Source organism: Octopus sinensis, linkage group LG2 (assembly GCF_006345805.1).
Source record: "Octopus sinensis linkage group LG2, ASM634580v1, whole genome shotgun sequence".
Taxonomy (NCBI): domain Eukaryota; kingdom Metazoa; phylum Mollusca; class Cephalopoda; order Octopoda; family Octopodidae; genus Octopus; species Octopus sinensis.
The window spans coordinates 185585898-185607461 of NC_042998.1; the positions used below are offsets into that span (position 1 = coordinate 185585898).

Sequence of the window (21564 nt, forward strand, 5' to 3'; positions counted from 1 at the left end):
GTATAGACTATAGATACTGTGGCAGACCACACACTAAGGTAGCACTGAAATTTCTTTGCTGCAGTACTGGGTGAATCACTTGAATTTCATCATCATCATTTAACGTCCTTTGTCCCTGCTGGTATGGGTTGGACGGTTTGACCAAGGATGGCAAGCTGGAGGGCTGCACCAGACTCCAGTCTGATTTGGTATGGTTTCTATGGCTTGATGTCCTTCCTAGCGCCAACCACTCCGAGAGTGAAATGGGTGCTTTTATGTGCTGCCGGCTCAGGTGCCATTTGCATGATACCAGTATCTGCCATGGTTGCGATTTTACTTGGCTTGATGGGTCTTCTCAAGCACGACATAGTGCCAATGGCCTCAGTCATTGCCTCCATGAGGCCCAACACTCGAAAAGTGCTTCTTACGTACCACCATCATCAGTACCAGTTACATGACACCAGCATCAGCTGGACTATGATTTCACTTGGCTTGACAGGTTTTCTCAAGCACAGCATATTGCCAAAGGTCTTGGTCATTAGTCATTGTCTTTGTGAGACCCAAAGTTTGAAGATCATACTTCACCATCTCATCCCATATCTTCCTGGGTCTACCACTACCACAGGTTCCCTATACAGTTAGAGATCGGCACTTCTTTACACAACTGTCCTTGTCCATATGCATCACATGACCATACCAGGACAGTCATCTCTTGCACACCACATCTGATGCTTCTTATGCCCAACTTTTCTCTCAAGATGCTTACACTCTATTGAACATACACACTGACATTGCACATCCAGTGAAGCATGCTGCCTTCATTTCTTTCAAGCCTATGCATGTCCTCAGCTGTCACAACCCATGTTTCACTGCTGTGTAGCATAGCTGTTTGCACACAGGCGTCATACAATCTGCCTTTCACTCTGAGGGAGATGTCCTTTGTTGCCAGAAGAGATAGAAACTTTGCCCAGCCTAATCTTATTCTCACTGCTACACTCTCAGAGCATCCACCTCTGCAACTAACTTGGTCACCTAGATAATGCAAGCTATCTACTACCTCTAGCTTATCCCACCTGATAGTTGATGGAGTCTATTTTCTGTACATTTTCGGTGTTTCTTGTATCTGTGCATCTTCCAAACACAAACGCTATTTTTCCTGTTAACCTTCCTTTGATATTGCTGCACCTCTTATGCATCCATAGCTTACACCATGTACATCTTATGGAGTTTCTACCTACGCCTTTTCTACAGATCAAGCAGGGCCATCTACCTGAAGGAACTTGTGATTTGTCTGCCTTCCTACTTACTAAGACTTTGGTTTTTGCTTAGTTAACTCTAAGGCCCTTCGATTCTAGACTTTGCTTCCATACCTGAAATTTTTCTCTAGTTCTGGTAGTGATTCAGCTATAAGAACAAGATCATCAGCATAGAGGAGCAGCTCATCTTAAATTCTTCAGTTATTACCTGGAGAACTATGATGAACAAAAGGGAGCTGAAGACTGATTCTTGGTGGACTCCTAACTGTATCCTGAATTCTTCAAGTCTTTGGTACTCGCATTGCTGAACATAGACAAATTTCTTCTTTTCTGCTTCTCTCCTTGGCTAGATATACCTATCTCTTTGCTTCCCTTCTGCCTGTCTGGTACAGTTCCCTGTTACTCCAACTCTTCCAGGCCTGTATCTTGCTCTAATTGCCTTGTCTACCGCATCTTTCCGCTACACAACACCCTAGGTCTAGATGGGACTTTGCACCATTTGCCGATTTGGTCTGTGACACTCAGCAAGCTGTCCCACAGGAATTCCCAGTTGCCCTCTGTGTCACAAGTCTGTAGCGCCTCCTCATCGAATTTCTCAATAAGGATGACCCCAAATCTCTGATCATATGAAGGGTCCTTAAGCTTCCAAATCCTTCTTTTTTAGATTGGTCTGCTTCTTGGTATCCTTCTGGCCCACAGTCTAAAATGACTGATGACAAGTCTATACTGTATGTGTGTGTGTGGGGGGGCATTCTTCACCAGGGATGGTCTTTGTATTTAGGAGCAACCATGCATCCCACTGTCTGGTGAGAATGTAATTGATCTGATTAGCATAGTCACCCAATTGGTAAGTTATCAGGTGGTTGGCTGGTTTCCTGAATTTGATGCTGCAGATCAATATGTTATTTGCATCACAGAATTCCAGTAGCCTTGTTCCCTCTTCATTTCTTGAACCAATTCCTTGGCCCCTATGTACACTATGGAAGATACTGGGCTACTATCTGACATGCCCATTGAAATCCCCAGTCACAAATACGAGATCAGTCATTTGTCTTTAAGGTAGCCTGCAGAAGAATATCATAAAAGTGGATTTTTGTTTATTTGGTAGGCTTGCTTGTTGTGCATAGGCAGGGATAATTGTTGCTATACTATTCTGTAAGACTAGCTTGAGCTTAAGTACTCTATCGCACATTCTGACTACATCTATGACCTTATCCACCCATTTCTCGGTAAGAAGTATGCCTACTCCAACGCTGTTACCTTCCCAGAAGATTTTATACCTATGTTTCTTGCCTGTGAGGAACCTGGCTGAAGCTCCTCTCCACCTTACCTTTTGAATGCAACATACACCAACACGCCTCCGTTCAAGCACCTCAACAATCTCGCTAGACCTACCTTTCAATGTGTCTACATTGACAGTGCCAACTCTGAAAACTGGGACTTTCAGAGGGAACATGGGAAGGAGAGGTGGTATTCAGCACCTGAAAAGAAAGTTTCAATGATCATCTGATAACAGACATGTCACATCAGCTGTTCTCACTTTAACTTACCATCATTCAAACATGTTAGAATTGTTGCTTCTATTGGGAATGAATGTAATGTAGGCATTGTAAATATAAGTGTTATTACTGCAAACATAAATGTTTAAATTAAGTAAATGAACTGCTATTGGTCAGACCATTATAGATAGAAAGAGGTAGGTGGTTTGTTCATTTACTAAGTAACACATCTTTTGGCACATGCAGAAGTGCAGATGATGGGTAGGGAGCCTTGCAAGTCTTCTAGTATAGAAGCAAGGCAGAGCCCTGTAGGGCAGTGCTGCTTAAAGTGGTGGTCTGTGGACCGGTGCCATTCTGCGAGCCATCAGCTGCCAATACGTGACAAGTTTCCAGAAAAGAAAGAAACATTATAAAATACTTATAAAATGCTTATGTAATATTGTATTATTTATTTACAAAATAAGTATAAGATAAAAAAAAATTATCAACTTTTATTATATTCATTATATATATTGTTTCTGATATAAATTAATATTACTAAGAAATATTACCGGTCCCTGGCACATTGGTAAAAAACTGCTGGTGCACCACATCAGATAGTTTGAGAAGCACTGCTGTAGGGGTTTCCAGTATAAGAGATTTCCAATATAGGTGGTGGGAGCAGGAATGGGTGGGTTCATCACAGACAAGCAATGGCCAGCTTCACCTCAGGAAATAGCAGTAAGAAGATACTAGTAAGGCAGAGAGAGAGGGGAGGGGCTTGGAGACTTTATTCTGGAGGAAATCATTACAAGTATGAGAAAGACACAAGTTATAAAACAAGACGAAAACGTTTACGAATTTTAGAGAGAGTGAAAGAGATCACTGAGGAAATCAAGGCAAAGTATGGCAACACATGGGTTATGAAATAGGGAGAAAAATAGAGCAGAGATTTAAAGAGTTATGAGTTTTGAAAGTTATTTCAAATCAAAGTACAGCATGTTAGTATTACGAGTTAGATGACTGAATGATGAGTGATTAAAACTAGAGAAATTTCTTAGTTTAACTGGTCTTTTCGCATGGTATAAGGGTTATTCGCAGTGGAATAAGCAATGTGAAAGTTTGGAAAAAACCTTGTAATCTATAGCTGGAACTAGTCAAATAAAAGCAATGGCCAGCTTTAACTTATGAAATAGCAGTAGTAGTAGTAGTAGTAGTAGTAGTAGTAGTAGTAGTAGTAGTAGTAGTAGTAATAATAATAATAATAATAATAATAATAAGAAGAAGAAGAAGAAGAAGAAGAAGAAGAAGAAGAAGAAGAAGAAGAAAGAAGAAGAAGAAGAAGAGAGAAGAAGAAGAAGAAGAAGAAGAGAAGAAGAAGAAGAAGAAGAGAAGAAGAAGAAGAGAGAGAGAGAGAGAGAGAGAGAGAGAGAGAGAGAGAGAGAGAGAGAGAGAGAGAGAGAGAGAGAGAGAGAGAGAGTTGAAAGAACATTAAAATATTATGAGAAAATAAAGACAGCAGGATAAACTTCTGAATACAAAAACTAAACAGAATAAATCCAGCAAGTTAGTGATGACCTTGTTTGAAAATTTAGAGAGAAAGATTTTTATTAGTCTTAGCACAAAAGAAAATCAAGTCAAATTCAGGTGTCATTGTTCAATAGTATGGCAGCAACTTACCTCAAAAGAACTGTTTGGGTTACAATAATAATAAAGAAATTTCTTATAAATGTTGTGATGCACAGCAAATCGTCAACATTTAAGAATATTAAAACATTAGTTAAGCAATCAGAAAGAAGAATGTACTTTCAAATACAAAAGACAAACCGAACAACTAATTAGAGATGCTGTCGCAGTAAGAAAGTAGAAACACTATTGGTTAATATAGACAGCTTTCGTGTGCAGCAGATGCACATGGGCAATAACACCACAGATGCTCAGAAAACAGATTCCATCACACTCCAGGGTGAGAAACTAGAAGTAGTTGATAGCTTCTGCTGCCTAGTTGATTAAGTTAGTAGTGGGGGGGGGTTCTCAGAGAGTCTTACCACTAGAATAAGAATAGCCTGGGCAAAGTTTAGAAAGCTTCTACTCCCTACTGGTGACAAAGGGCCTCTCGCTCAGAGTGAAAGGTAGATTGTATGATGCATGTGTGTGAACTACCATGCTTCACGGCAGTGAAACATGGGCTGTGACTGCTGAAGACATGCGTAGGCTCGAAAGAAATGAAGCTAGCTTATCCGTTGGATGTGTAAGAATGTAAGTGCCCTGAGAGACTTATGTTGGGCATAAGAAGCATTGGATGTAGCATGCAAGAGAGATGTTTGCATCGGTATGGTCATCTACTACAGATGGATGAGGAGAGCTGTGTGAAGTACCATTCCCAAACAGTGGAAGGAATCCGGAGTAGAGGGAGACCCAGGAACACATGGGATGAGGTGGTCAAGCATGACCTTTGAATGTTGGGCCTCACAGAGGCAATGACAAAAGACTGAGACCTCTGCAGATATGCTGTGACTGAGAAGATCTGGCAAATAAAGTGAGTTCACAGCTGTAACCTACACTAGTATTGCATAACCAACCCACTCAGAAGTACCTTGGATCATAGGGTGACATGCCGTGCTTGAGGAGACCTATTGAGTCAAGTACATCAACATCAAATCAAATGGAAATTGTAGTTGTGTCCCTGTATCAGTGACACATAAAAAGCACCATCTGAACGTGACTGATGCCAGCACCGCCTTGACTGGCATCCATGCCAGTGGCACATAAAAGGCACCATCTGATCGTGGTCAATGCCAGCCCCCTCTGGTCCCTGTGTCAGTGACATGTAAAAAGACACCCACTACACTCTTGAAGTGGTTGGCATTAGGAAGGGCATCCAGACCCCAGTTGAACTGTCCAACCCATGCCAGCATGGAAAATTGATGTTAAACGGTGATGATGGTAATGATGCTGGACTTCTTTCAGTTTCCGTCAGCCAAATCCATTCATAAGGCTTTGATCGGCCCAGGGCTATAGTAAAAGACACTTGCCCAAGGTGCCACACAGTGGGACTGAACCTGGAACTAAGTGAATGGGAAGCTTCTTACCACATAGCTATGTATGCTCAATAAGTCTAACTTAAGCATTTTCCAAAATGAATTACTAAAACAAAATACAAGATATGGATCTTCCAGAGAACCCAACCTTGTCCACTCCTTTCATCAGATATGGGGAAAAAATTAGGAAATATAAAAAGTATTTTAAAATCTCACCAAATATACATTGACCTGAAGGGATTATTGTATTACCAATGTCTTCAACTACTCATACCAATATTGCCAAGTCTCCAGAATTTGAAACTGGGAAAAATTTAAATAATTTAAAACCTAACAAACACTCAACCGAAACAGCTCACATAAACTCACCAACCACCTATGAATAACCTAAAAAGTTAAGAAAGACTAGACATCCTTGACATCACAAACCTAAGTATTATTCTTTTCAGAAATGTGCAGGCTTGTAATATCAAGGATGTGTCTTTGCAGAAGGATACAATCTAATGGAGTCTACCATATCTCAGCTGTGTCACTTATCCAATACTGATGTAGAGTGCACAAACTGGATCTTTTGCAGTCCTCAGCTCTCTACTTTAAACTGTTTCATTCCCTACATGCACCCTTGACTGACACATGTAGTCTAAACACCTTCTATCTCTTTCTCATCTACAAACCTAACCTCTACCAGACCATAACTGTCCCTGCTACAATTGAATTGTCCAGCTGTTGTCCTATAGTGATTACCCAACATGCATTCACCATCATCACAACTACCACCACTATCATCACCATTGCTACCATTACCACTATCACCACTCCTCACTATACCTGTGGCATTTCAAGTCAGAGTTCTGCTATTTTTTTTTTTTTTTGCTATCTCAGGTAGCATATGTGCATCACCTCTAACTCATCGGAAACGACAAGGCAGATAACTAAAGCCATTCTTTCAGGGTGGCACGTAAAAAGCACCCACTACACTCACGGAGTGGTTGGCGTTAGGAAGGGCATCCAGCCGTAGAAACACTGCCAGATCTGACTGGGCCTGATGCAGCCTTCTGACTTCACAGACCCCAGTTGAACCGTCCAACCCATGCTAGCATGGAAAGTGGACACTAAATGATGATGATGATGATGATGATGATTTCCCCACAAATCCTTTACACAACAAAACCTCATCACCCTGAGTCCCCAAGTAGTACTATTTTGCTATGCTGCAGCAGCTCAGTGACAAGAGTTGAACAGTATTGGAGGTTGGCAATGGAGAAGGTAGGGGTGGCATTGTCATTTGTGTCCTGAAACTCCTTGATGCTGCTATTCGATGTTCAAGTTTTGGATCTCAGATGTACAAGACTGAAGAGTCCACCATCCAGGCAATAGTGGATGTCAACACCAAGAGAATCATGTGGGATCTCGTTGAGCATCATCACCAGGTAGATGGAGAACAGGGTTGGAGCCATGATACAGCTTTGTTTCAGACCTCTGGAGATGGGGCATGGCTCAGAATGCATTCTGCATGCAAATGTGTCCTACCATACCGTTATGGAGTGTGATGATGAGGTCGATGAAGTGGTTGGGCAACCAAAGCAAGTGTCTTTTACTATAGCCCTGGGCCGACCAAAGCCTTATGGATTTGGCTGACGGAAACTGAAAGAAGTCCAGCATCATTATCATCATCACCGTTTAACGTCAATTTTCCATGCTGGCATGGGTTGGACAGTTCAACTGGGGTCTGGAAGCCAGGCTCTAGACCACATCACTGGTTGGGAAACCTTGTTAAAGGCTTTGTGAAGGTCCCAGAATATTACGAAGAGTGGCTGCTGCTGTTCACAAGCCTGTTTAGAAGGAGTTGCTTTACACAGGAGATCATGTCAATCACTCCTTGTGACTGCCAAAAACTACGTTGAGATTCTGGGAGGACTTCTTCCACAACAACCAACTGATGATCCAGGAAAATTCTGATGAAAATCTTATTGGTAATGCTGAGCAGGGAGGCACTGCTGTAGTTGTTGTATGTTGACAGGTCTCCTTTCTTGAAGATGGTAACAATGTTTGTATTTTTGAAGTCATCTGGAGTGGTCTTGGTGTTCCATAGTATGAAAGGTCACTGCCGAGTGTTTTTCTAGAGGTCTTCTGTGGTTTGAGAATGGCTGTTCAGGAGAAGATGGAAATGTTTTCTTTTATGATGCATGATCCCTTTTGTGGTAAGGGTTTGGCTGGCAGCAGTTTTCAAGGCACTAGTAGAGACGTGATGGGGCCTAAACTCTCTTGGTCCCTGCAGTAGTCATTGCTTGCTACCAGGAGTCTGGATTTCTCTGAGATTCCTTTGGCACATCTGCATTTTTTGTTGCTTCTCACTGGGTTGTTTTCAAAAGCAATATACTCTTTTACTCTTTTACTTGTTTCAGTCATTTGACTGCGGCCATGCTGGAGCACCGCCTTTAATCGAGCAACTCGACCCCGGGTCTTATTCTTTTGTAAGCCCAGTACTTATTCTATCGGTCTCTTTTGCCGAACCGCTAAGTAACAGGGATATAAACACATCAGCATCGGTTGTCAAGCAATGCTAGGGGACAAACACACACGCGCATATATATATATATATATATATATATCAACAATCAAGGAACGGCCATAATAGGCCATTCACCCACTAGAAATAACAGCCAAAGCTTCAACCGCAAATAAAGATCAATTCCGTAAACAGAGAAAATTTAAAAAAACATTTACGGATTGATCTTTATTTGCGTTGAAGCTTTGGCTGTTATTTCTAGTGGGTGAATGGCCTATTATGGCCGTTCCTTGATTGTTGATGTTGAACTTAAAAATGGTCTATGACTATTTAATTTTTTTCCCCTAGGCCGCTGGTGGCAAAAAGAATTCTACAAAATTTTTTTCACCACCTATATTGATTAATATATATATATATATATATATATATACACATATATACGATGGGCTTCTTTCAGTTTCCGTCTACCAAATCCACTCACAAGGCTTTGGTCGGCCCGAGGCTATAGTAGAAGACACTTGCCCAAGGTGCCACGCAGTGGGACTGAACCCGGAACCATGTGGTTGGTAGACAAGCTACTTACCACACAACCACTCTGCTACTCTTTTTCTTATTGGTCAGATGTTTGATATCTTCATTGTTTTCAGCAAACCAGTCATGGTTCTGATGCTTTGAGTAGCTGATGACCTTGTCTGCAGATGTTATAGCATCACACAGCATGTTCCAATCATTTAGTGAAGGATTCCCATTCTGCCTGTCCCTCAGATGTTGGTTAACTGCTTCTTGAAAGGCTTGTGATATTACAGGATCCTTCAATTTGCAACAGTCATACCTCAGTGTGCACTTTTGAGTGTTCAGATACTGAGTGGGTGGACGGATGGAAAAGTTGGGATGAGAGATCACAAGCCAGTGATTAGTCCAGCAATCATCAGTGCCTGGCAAGGATCTGGTGATCACCATGTCCTTCTTTTCTTGGATCCTTGTCAACACAAAATCCAAAATATGCCAGTGTTTTGACCTCAAATGGTACCAGGTTGTTTTATGGTGTGGTGGAAGATGGAAGAGGATGTTTTCTGCACAGAATCCAAGATAGAAGAATCTATTTGCATTACAGTTTCCAATCCCATGTTTACCGAGGATGTCTTGCCAGACATGGTGAGCTTGACCAACTTGGATGTTGAATCAAATGTTAACGTTGGGAGTCGTAGAAAGCATTTTTAATTTTGTCATCCGAGTCTAAAGTTGGAGTTTAGACTGAGCGCAGTATAAGGTAGGTCTTGTTGAGATTCAGATGGACATCAGACGTTTACTTGTTGATGTTGGGGTCAGGTTGTTTCTTAGCCAGCCCAAGGCCATAGAAGCAAGGTTCATTAGCATCCTTTCCTTTCCAAAATGTGTAGCTGACTTCATTCATGCTGCTGTTCCCAGACAAATGAGTTTTACTCAGAGCAGCTTCAATACTGAAGTGGGTGCGATCTTGGGAGACAAGCGCAGCACGCCTTTCAGGTTGGTATGTAGTTTGTATGTCCATCAAAGTTCTCACATCCCATGCTCCCCAAATCAGAGAATGGGACCAAATTTTTCTACCTCTAAGATGGGTGTCCGCCGGTTGTGGTAAACTAACCAGATGAAGAGAGCAGTGACCAATGTTTACCCCACCTTTTCTAGGGGCTTCCTTGTGCAGGACAGTGGTGCACCAAAATAGACCAGCTATGCACACAGCAGCTGAAATTCTATCACCACTACTTCAAGGAGAAAATGTTCATCATTTGCACATCACCAATGAGTGTTCACAAGCTAGAAGTTTCCAGTGTACCAAGCCTGCTCCTATTCCCGATGGGGACATCACCATTGGACATGAAGAAAGGACAGAGAGTATCATGCAGGGCCAGATGGGTCATTCATGTGATATTTATAAGTGTAGATGACAGTTTGCAAAACCAATTCCTACACATTTCACTCCAAGGTCTGCTCATGTGGTTGAGATGGGCCGTCTTGGAACAATGGGGCTGCATTGAGCTGCCAAAACTTGATTCTTTTAGGGATCATACCAACCTGAATGGTGGTACCATAACTCCTTCAACCTACCGCTTGAAGGTTCTTAACAGGGCTTCACAGGTACTGTAGCGGCTCTGGGTCACTGAAGACCCAACCGTACTTCACCCTACAAAGCAATCCCCTACTTTGACGCTTTCCAGGGTCCACGACTAGGGCACACATATATTTATATACATACATGACGAGCTTCTTTTGGTTCTCGTCTACGAAAACCCCTCTCAAGGCTTTGGTCGGCCTGGAACTATGGAAGACACTTGTCTAAAGTATCATGCAGTGGGACTGAACCCGAAATCTAAAAGCATTTACAAAAATGATGATTTCTGCCGACTTCACAAGTTTCGCTCTCTGGAACATCATTTTCATCTATTGGTTACCCTTAAACGTATTAACTTTTGTTACGATAGAATTGCAAGATAACTTATTCATGTAAAACAAATTTAAATTACGCAACAATTTTATCATTATCATTGCAAAATGAAGGAAACATGCAATTCAGAGCATAAAATAATTCACGCATTTTCAAAACTGCGCGTCTTAACACATAAACACAATTTCATGGAAAGTGCATTTAACAATTCCTAAGTAAAAATAAATAAAATTTCTTCGCCTAATTTAGTTGAATCTAACAATTATCTGATATATCTCTCTCAAAAAATGAAAACGGTAGCTTAACACCAAAGAAATCATATCTCTATATTATAAATCTGAAATGCGAAAAGTTTGTTTGTCTGGTTTTGGCATTGAGAATGGGTTAAAGGCCACTAGATCCCGTCGGATTGACTCCAAAATTTACAGGGACATGTAAAATGAGGTGAGGATGCCAGTGGGCTACATTAGAAATCTTAAAAGGTGTCGTTGCTTGGGCCAAAAACGCACTTTGACAAGTCTACTCTCATTCTTTTATGTATCTGTCTTCCTCCGTCACTCACTCTCTTTCCTCCCTTCCCATCACTTTCTATATATAACGTCGTTTAACAGCGTCTAACTTCCCTTCACTTTCTCTTTATAACGTCGTCAAAGAGCATTCTGTATCTCCCCCTCTCCGCCTTCGACAGCGCATTCACACTCTCTCTCTCTCTACGTCTGTCTGCATTCATGGACAGAATTATCATCGCCAACACCACCACACAATCATGAGAACAAATATTATGAATCAGATATTTATTGGGTTAATTTATATATATGTGTGTGTATGTTCTATATATAAATATGTATATTAAACTTTTTAAAACTTTTTGATAGTTATATATATTTAAAAAAAAAATTATAAATATAAATTAATAATTCTAATTTTAAATTAAAATAATTAAAATTTTATATATTTTGTATATTATATTTTTATTTTTATGTTTTCGTTTATGTTTTTCACTGTTTGATTTGCCAAATAGTAGTTTTATCTCTAATTTAATTTATATATATATACTAGCAGTATCGCCCGGCGTTGCTCGGGTTTGTAAGGGAAATAACTATATAAGCATTTTTAGAGAGTTACTTCCTTTATAGATGCCAATTCGGGCTTTCTTAGCCATTTCTGTTTTGGTGTCTTCAAGCCATGAAGTCGTTGTTCTAAAAGAACGCTGGTCTCCTTGACAACGCATTACGACGTTGATTTCCTTAAACTCCCTTCCCCACAGCTTCACGAGGGAGGGAAGAAGGGGGAGAAGCAAACACAGGTGCAGGTGTTTGAGCGTGGACGCCAACTCCGCCGCCATCAACACACGAAAAATTATGCATTAAAATGGAATAAAAAATGATGTTAAATTATTTTTAAAATCGTAGACTCATCGTAGACGCGCGCTAATAGCCAGACGGGCTCGATATTAATCACGACTATAAGATACCCGAATTTGGTTAAACTGCACCGCAAAATGTGGGAGGAGTTAGGAATCTAAATCGTAGGAGACAGACACTCACACAACTACAGTTTTATATATATAGATATGTATACATTTGTATATATAATGCGTACACACACACAGACATATATATATATAATGCGTATATATATATATATATATATATATATATATATATATATATATATATAATGTGTGCATTATGTGGTCGGTTGTGCTGAAAATATGCACACCTATGTTAAAAGTGCTGGCGAGTTTGCATGGCAACTATTTTTTTCCTCAAATGAAAGGCGTGACCTCTAGGACAAAATTCCTCATCTTATAAAATGTGACCCGAATGAAATTGGGTTATATTAACCAAAATGTGAAAAGAGGTCTAAATGGGGCTTGAAGGGGATTAAAATTTTACAGGAGCAGGTGTTTAGGAATTCTGTTACATGAAGCTAAAAAATTTGCGCCAGCCTTTAAATCGTCAATGTGTTGCCGTCCATGATGAAGAAGTTTTGAATGCTTGCCATGGTGAGTCTACTGTCGTGAGAAAGTATCACTTCAAAGCTTGGTGTTTAGGAATTTTCTTTCACATCAAGTTCAAAATTTTACGCCAGCCGTTAAACTGCCACTATGTTACTGTCCGTCGTTAAGAAATGCCAGCCATAGTGACTCTACTCTCCTCAGATTCTATCCTTTCAAACTTTGGTTTCCAATATTTTTTAATTTTTATTCAGCTCGCAAGTTCGTCTGTCCCTTTTAAATGTTAGTGTTTTGCTTTCTGCCTTGAAGCAGACCTTTCCGTTGTCACTGCCCAATATTTATGATTGATCTTTCAAACTACTTTCTTTCTTAACTTACTCAAGATCTTTTGTTGTTTATAAATGGGAGATAGATAGATAGAGAAAGATAGAGTAAGAGAAAGCGAGGGAGTCCGAAAGAAAGGAAGAGTAAGAGAGTGGGAAAGGAAGAGAGAAACGAACAGGGAGAATCATCATCGTTTCACGTCCGTTTTCCGTGCTAGCACGGGTTGGACTGGGATCTGGGAAGCCAGGAGGCTGCACCATGCTCCAGTCTGATCTGGCACTGTTTCTACAGCTGGATGCCCTTCCTAACGCCAACCACTCTGTGATTGTAGTGGGTGCTCTTTTCGTGCCACGAGGGGAGAGGCACTGGCGGCAGCCAATTTCGGTTGGTGCTTTTTACGTGCCACTGCCACAGAAGCCAGTCAAGGCGGCGCTGCCATCGGCCACGTTCGGATGGTGCTTTTTACGTGCCGAAAGGATGCAACAGAAAATAACAACCACACTCTTACCGGCGCGTAGAGCGGGTCACCTTAAGCTAGTCTGATGAATTACACCAGCTGTGTCAACATGTATCAATAGAAATATTTCTTCTGAAGAAACAGTAACAATCGTTCACTTATTAAATTAGGACTTTTTAAAACAACAGATCCTGAATATTTCCGATTTTAAATAAATCTTCATATATAACTGCTGTTAGCGAAAATAAAAATGTTGCCTTGTTGAATGTAAAAGAACGAAAATTATTGAATAAAATGTTGTTGGGGATGTTATAGCTATCCCTTCGTGAAATAATAAAACAATGAAGGAGGATACCGCGAAATATAAGTCATATTACAAAATGCGCGCTAACACGATTGAAATGAATAAACGGCAGATGAGAGGAAACGCGAAATTGAGAGTAAATAAATTCGGCAGCTAAATTATTACCGATTGAAATGCATCAGATAAGACAATTATAAAAATAATATTATCTTTTAATATTTTTATGATCGAAAACTTCCTTGAATTAAATTAATTAATATTAAAAAAAAATACCTTTGCGCGAAGAGTGTGGCGCCAGTTATCACGAACCTCACACACAGGCTCAGGAAGTGGACACATTCAAATATGGACAAATATCATGCAAGGGAAGCATAACTTTCTGGATCTGTAAATCAACCGGGAATTTAAATAATTGATATTATCAATATTTTGATGAATACCCTGCCCCATATTAATTTTCAAGTGATCTCCAGAATAAATGATTCGTCTCTCTATTTATTAGGTAGGTTTCTCTATATGTTCATAAGTGTTGTCACTACATGACTATATCTCTAATGTTTATTAAACTTATTAAGTCTTTTCAACTTTCAACAGTAACTTTATTTGATAAACTTCCTTCAATGATGCGGTTAATAGATTGTGTATGTGTGTGAGTTTCCTGCATGCTGAACGTGTATTTTTCCGGTTTACATGCAATCAAACTGCCTTCTTGTTTATAATTAAGTCGATAATGTCCTTTAGATTTCTAATGATACATTTTAGTACCATTGAATAAAAATTAGATATTTAAAAGCGAAGATACTTAAACTATTTTAAGTCTGATAAATAAACAGGGCATTGTTAGTAAAAAATTTATTTTACTTAAAAAGACATGTTTTGATTTGCAAACCTCAAATATGTTCTACTAAAATCTTTGTTAGTTTGCAAAAGAGAAAAGAACAGAAGTTGAATGTACATTTGTTACTACATCAAGTTCCCGCTCATCTAGTTGCCAGCAACGTTGTATATCCGCTGAGGAACGAGGACAACAACATTTCATTTTACGTCGTTTTCGAACAACATAATAAAAGCTATCGTAAATATGTATTTATATTTATGTATCCTGAAAGAATTATACTCATTGTGTATATGGCTTAAGTTGTAGTGCGTTAAACATTGAAAGCTTTGTAAAGCTTGATATAAAAAACAAACTATTATTCATATTAGGAGATAATTAGAACAGTTTGAAATTGAATGTTATGATAGAATTGCAAGATAACTTATTCATGTAAAACAAATTTTTAAATTACGCAACAATTTTATCATTATCATTGCAAAATGAAAGATAACATGCAATTCAGGGCATAAAATAATTCACGCATTTTCAAAACTGCGCGTCTTAACACATGAACACAATTTCATGGAAAATGCATTTAACAATTCCTAAGTAAAAATAAATAAAATTTCTACGCCTAATTTAGTTGAATCTAACAATTATTTGATATATCTCTCTCAAAAAAAGGAAAACGGTAGCTTAACACCAAAGAAATCATATCTGATAATTTATACCAGCTGTGTCAACATGTATCAATAGAAACATTTCTTCTGAAGAAACAGTAACAATCGTTCACTTATTAAATTAGGACTTTTTAAAACAACAGATCCTGAATATTTCCGATTTTGAATAAATCTTCATATATAACTGCTGTTAGCGAAAGCTAAAAATGTTGCCTTGTTGAATGTAAAAGAAGGAAAATTATTATAGATATGAATACAGAAACTTTTACGATTATAAAACGTAAAACTTGTTGAATAAAATGTTGATGTGGATGTTATAGCTGTCCCTTCGCGAAATAATAAAACAATGAAGGAGTATCGTATGGTACCGCGAAATATAAGTCATATTACAAAATGCGCGCTAACACGATTGAAATGAATAAACGGCAGACGAGAGGAAACGCGAAATTGAGAGTAAATAAATTCGGCAGCTAAATTATTACCGATTGAAATGCATCAGATAAGACAATTATAAAAATAATATATCTTTTAATATTTTTATGATGGAAAACTTCCTTGAATTAAATTAATTAATTAATTTTAAAAAAAAAGTACTTACCTTTGCGCGAAGAGTGTGGCGCCAGTTATCACGAACCTCACACACAGGCTCAGGAAGTGGACACATTCAAATATGGACGAAGATCAATGCAAGGGAAGCATAACTTTCTGGATCTGTAAATCACCGGGAATTTAAATAATTGATATTATCAATATTTTGATGAATACTCTGCCCCATATTAATTTTCAAGCGATCTCCAGAATAAATGATTCGTCTCTCTATTTATTAGGTAGGTTTTTCTGTATGTTCATAAGTGTTGTCATTACATTACTATAATCTCTAATGTTTATTAAACTTATTAAGTCTTTTCAACTTTTAACAGTAACTTTGCTATTTGATAAACTTCCTTCAATGATGCGGTTAATAGATTGTGTATTGTGTGTGAGTTTCCTGCATGCTGAACGTGTATTTTTCCGGTTTACATGCAATCAAACTGCCTTCAACGTTTACGTCTTCAATAATCTTTTTGTTTATAATTAAGTCGATAATGTCCTTTAGATTTCTAATGATACATTTTAGTATCATTGAGTGAAAATTAGATGTTAAAAGCGAAGATACTTAAACTATTTTAAGTCTGGTAAATAAACAGGGCGTTGTTAGCAAAAAAAATTATTTTATTTAAAAAGACATGTTTTGATTTGCAAACCTCAAATATGTTCTACTAAAATCGTTGTTTAGTTTGCAAAAGCAAAAAGAATAGAAGTTGAATGTACATTTGTTACAATAACATTTCATTTTACGTCGTTTTCGAACAACATAATAAAGCTAACGTAAATATGTATTTATATTTATGTTGCCTGAAAGAATTATACTCATTGTGTATATTGGCTTAAGTTGTAGTGCGTTAAACATTGAAAGCTTGATATTAAAAAAAACCAACTATTATTCATATTAGGAGATAATTAGAACAGTCTGAAATTGAATGAAAAATATTGATTACTTTCAGTTAAGTTTTAATTATGGAATCAGTAACCGTTGCATTTATTTTTAATATAAACATTGTGCTGTCGATTCACATCCTCAATTTTCTAATGATGGCAACCAGCCTATAAACTATGATTAATAACTCATTAGAGTTAATATTCAGTGCTTGGAATCTAGCTTTTGGAGTCGTGGTTTGTGTGAGAGGTTCGTAGTAGTCGGTCTTGTTTTTCTCATTAACTCATTAAGAGTATTTTCGGTCTAGCAGTTTTTCCGTTTTCACTAGGATTTGCTACATTTATTTCTTAGAAAAATGTTATTTTTGCAGTTTATGTTTGTAATTCTTTATTATATATATATATATTATATATATATATATATATATATATATATATATATATAAAGATGAGAACGTGTGTCTGTGTGAATCCCTAACACTCGAGAACTACTCAACCATTTTCATTCAAATTTTACACATGCCTTACTTAGGGTCCATGAAGTGTCATGGGCTAAAAATATTTTCAACTTCAAGCCTAATACGAGCCCTGAGCAATCCTTTATCTTTTCCATTATTTTAGTGTTACGTGTCAAAAGTGAAACGATAACATCTCTCTATTGTAATGTCAGATACTTTCACTATTAATACAGAAGTAAAGGGAAACTATCATCTCACAAACACACACACACATATATATTATATATATATAATGTAGTATATGTATAGATCTACATGTATATGTATAGGTATATATATATAGAGAGAGAGAGATGTATATGTAATATGTACACACGAGGCGCAATGACCCAGTGGTTGGGGCAGCGAACTCGCGGTCATAGGATCGCGAGCGAAAAACACCTAAAGCTCCACGGGCTCGGGCAGGGGATGGTGGCGAACCCTACTGTACTCTTTCGCCACAACTTTCTCTCACTCTTACTTCTTGTTTCTGTTGTGCCTGTAATTCAAAGGGCCAGCCTTGTCACACTCTGTGTCACGCTGAATCTCCCCGAGAACTACGTTAAGTGTACACGTGTCTGTGGAGTGCTCAGCCACTTGCACGGTAATTTCACGAGCAGTCTGTTCCGATGATCTGGTCAACTGGAACCCTCGTCTTCGTAAGCGTCGGAGTGCCAACAATATGTACACATATACATGCATATATATATATATATATATATATATATATATATATATATATATCCCACCTCTCACCTAGTCACCTACCGTTCTGGCAGACACACCAGCCAGATTGACTACATCCTTGCCAGAAAAAGGGAAAGAGGGCTGATTATAAATGCCAAAACCTTCCCAGGCGAAGAATGTACTCCCCAACATAGATTAGTAGTTAGCGACTTCAGGATCAGAGCTAAATGGTTGCCCAGAAGAAGACCAGCTTGGAGGAGAAGGGTCTGGAAGCTTAAAGATCCTGCAAATGGACAGAGATTTAGAGACATACTACTCGAAGCCTCTGACGAAATAGAAGGGGATATAGCTTCACTTAATGTGGAAGACAACTGGAGATTCCTACGGGACAATCTGCTGACAGCCACTGACCAGATCTGTGGATGGAGCAAAGTACCATCTCGACCCAGAGTAACATGGTGGTGGAACACTGTGGTTGACAGGGCTATTAGACAAAAGAGACAGGCTTGGAAGGACTGGAAGAACGGTGGTGGTAGCAGGGAATTGTATCAGACAGCCAAAAGGGAAGCTAGGAGACAGGTTTATTTAGCCAGAGGGGAAGCGGATAAGAAAAGATTTGCCAATGTTCTGAGCCGTGAGGATGAAAGACTTGAGGTATTTCGTGTTGCAAGACAGTGTGTGAGAGAGAATCGTGATGTGGTAGGAGAGAAGTGTGTTCGCATGGATGATGGTTCACTTGCGCTAAATGAGGATGCAAAGAGAGAGGTTTGGAGATGCCACTATGAAAGGTTGCTGAATAAAGAAAATGAATGGGATAAAGAGAGTCTGCCGAATGTTGACCCAACAGAGGGACCAGCTATCCGAGTTGATAGTTCCGTGGTAGCTAAGGCAATTAGAAGCATGAAGACAGGGAAAGCCCCAGGCCCATCAGGAATTACTGCAGAGATGCTCAAAATATCTGGCAGTGTCGGCTATAACCTAGTCACCCGTATAGTCAATCAGGTGATACACGAAGGAGTCATACCCAATGACTGGTGTAGCAGCATACTAGTCAACTGCTACAAAGGTAAAGGTGATGCCCTGGATACAAATAATTACAGAGGTATCAAGCTGTTGGATCAGGTAATGAAGGTTACGGAGAGGGTCATAGCCCAACTAATTAGAGAGAGAGTTAGTTTAGATGAGATGCAGTTTGGGTTTGTCCCAGGGAAAAGCACCACTGATGCTATATTCCTGGTAAGGCAGCTGCAGGAGAAATACCTAGCCAAAGATAAGCCCCTGTACCTGGCTTTCGTTGACATGGAGAAAGCCTTTGATAGGGTCCCCCGATCCCTCATCTGGTGGTCAATGAGGAAACTAGGGATAGATGAATGGCTGGTGAGGGCTGTGCAAGCCATGTACAGAGATGCCGTAAGTAAGGTTAGAGTTGGCAGCATGTACACAGAAGAATTCAAGGTAGAGGTTGGGGTCCACCAGGGTTCAGTACTCAGCCCCCTCCTATTTATCATAGCCCTCCAGGCAATTGTGGAGGAATTCAAGACAGGTTGCCCCTGGGAGCTCCTCTAAGCTGACGACCTCGCTCTAATCGCTGAGTCACTATCAGAACTGGAGGAGAAGTTCCAGGTGTGGAAGGAGGGTTTAGAATCGAGGGGCCTTAGAGTCAACCTAGCTAAAACCAAAGTACTAATAAGTAGAAAGTTAGAAAATCCACAAATATCCTCAGGAAGATGGCCCTGCTCGATCTGTAGAAAAGGTGTAGGTAGAAACTCTATAAGATGTACCCAGTGTAAGCTATGGACACATAAGAGGTGCAGCAATGTCAAAGGTAGGCTAACTGGGAAGATAGTTTTTGTATGTGGCAGATGCTCTGGAGCATTGACCTCCGAAAATCTGCAGAAAACAACTTCCGTCACTTTCCGGGGGGAAAAACTAGAAGTAGTTGATAGCTTCCGCTATCTAGGTGACCAAGTCAGTAGTGGGGGCGGGTGCGCTGAAAGTGTAACTGCTAGAATAAGAATAGCCTGGGCAAAGTTTAGGGAGCTCTTACCTCTGCTGGTGACTAAAGGCCTCTCGCTCAGAGTAAAAGGCAGACTGTATGATGCATGTGTACGAACAGCTATGCTACATGGCAGTGAAACATGGGCCGTGACTGCTGAGGACATGCGTAAGCTTGTGAGGAACGAAGCCAGTATGCTCCGATGGATGTGTAATGTCAGTGTACTTACTCGACAGAGCGTTAGTACCTTGAGAGAAATGTTGTACCTAAGAAGCATCAGTTGTTGTGTGCAAGAGAGACGATTGCGCTGGTATGGTCATGTGGCGAGAATGGATGAAGATAGGTGTGTGAGAAAGTGCCAATCCCTAGCAGTTGAGGGAACCCGTGGAAGAGGTAGACCCAGGAAAACCTGGGACGAAGTGGTGAAGCACGACCTTCGGACGTTAGGTCTCACCATGGAAATGACTAGAGACTGAGACCTATGGAAGTATGCTGTGCGTGAGAAGACCCGGCAAGACTAGTGAAGCCATAATCCGTGGCCCCTACCTGGGACGTAGTCAGTCCACCTGTGCATACCTTCCTTCTTGTGACACTTGTGAAGACCTGTTGAGGCAAGTGAGAATTGAATCAAATCAAATCAAATCGAACCAAATCAAAATAGATGAACATCAATGGAATTTGTATCCTTGTGGTACCAGTGCCGGTGGCACATAAGAAAACCATCCGAACGTGATCGTAGCCAGTACCGCAACGACTGGCCTCCGTGCTGAGGGCACATAACAAACACCATCCGAGCGTGGCCGTCCGCCAGCCCCGTCTGGCACCTGTGTCGGTGACACATAAGAAAACACCATCCGAGCGTGGCCGTCAGCCAGCCTCGTCTGGCACCTGTGTCGGTGGCACATAAAAAACACCATCCGAGCGTGGCCGTCTGCCAGCCTCATCTGGCACCTGTGTCGGTGGCACATAAAATCACCCACTACACTCTCGGAGTGGTTGGTGTTAGGAAGGGCATCCAGCTGTAGAAACACTGCCAGATCTGACTGGCCTGGTGCAGCCTTCGGGCTTGCCAGACCCCAGTTGAACCGTCCAACCCATGCTAGCATGGAAAGCGGACGTTAAACGATGATGATGATGATGATGATGATATGCATGTATATAGGTTTTGGTTAGTCTGCGGCTATAGCAGAAGACACTTGCCAAGTTACCACACAGTGGGACTATATATATAGGTGCAGGTATAGTTGTGTGGTAAGAAACTTGGTTCCAAAACACATGGTCCTGGGTTCAATCCCACTGTGTGGTAACATGGCAAGTGTCTTCTGCTATAACCTCAGACCAACCAAAGCCTTGTGAGTAGATTTTGTATACAGAAGCTGAAAGAAGTCAATCTTATATATACGTATATATCTAAGTGTATGTGTCTGTGTTTCTCCCTCATCACTGCTTGACAACTGCTGTTGGTTTATTTATATCCCCATAACTTACTGGTTTGACAAGAAGAGACTGATAGAATAAGTATCAAGCTTATCCAAAATAATAAACAAAAGCACTGTAGTTGATTTATTCGACAAAAAATTCTTCAAGGCAGTGATTCATATTTTTGTTTGCCCACTCAATTGTATCTATCAATCTATCTTTCTGTGTGTGTATGTATGTATATATATATATATAATAC

At 39.9% G+C, this 21564-nt stretch overlaps 1 protein-coding gene across 2 annotated transcripts in view; it reads left to right on the forward strand.

The window, feature by feature from the left end:
* The first annotated feature begins 14033 nt into the window (after window positions 1-14033).
* The window catches only part of LOC115230904 (death domain-associated protein 6), a 38530-nt gene continuing 30999 nt past the window's right edge, over window positions 14034-21564 (forward strand). The window contains exon 1 of one of the 2 annotated variants that reach the window (XM_029801022.2): window positions 14034-14235. The gene's annotated coding sequence lies outside the window, so the exon portion shown is untranslated. Of the gene's footprint in view, window positions 14236-15197; window positions 16058-21564 lie in introns of those variants that run through there. The other variant, XM_029801014.2, reaches the window with a different exon arrangement.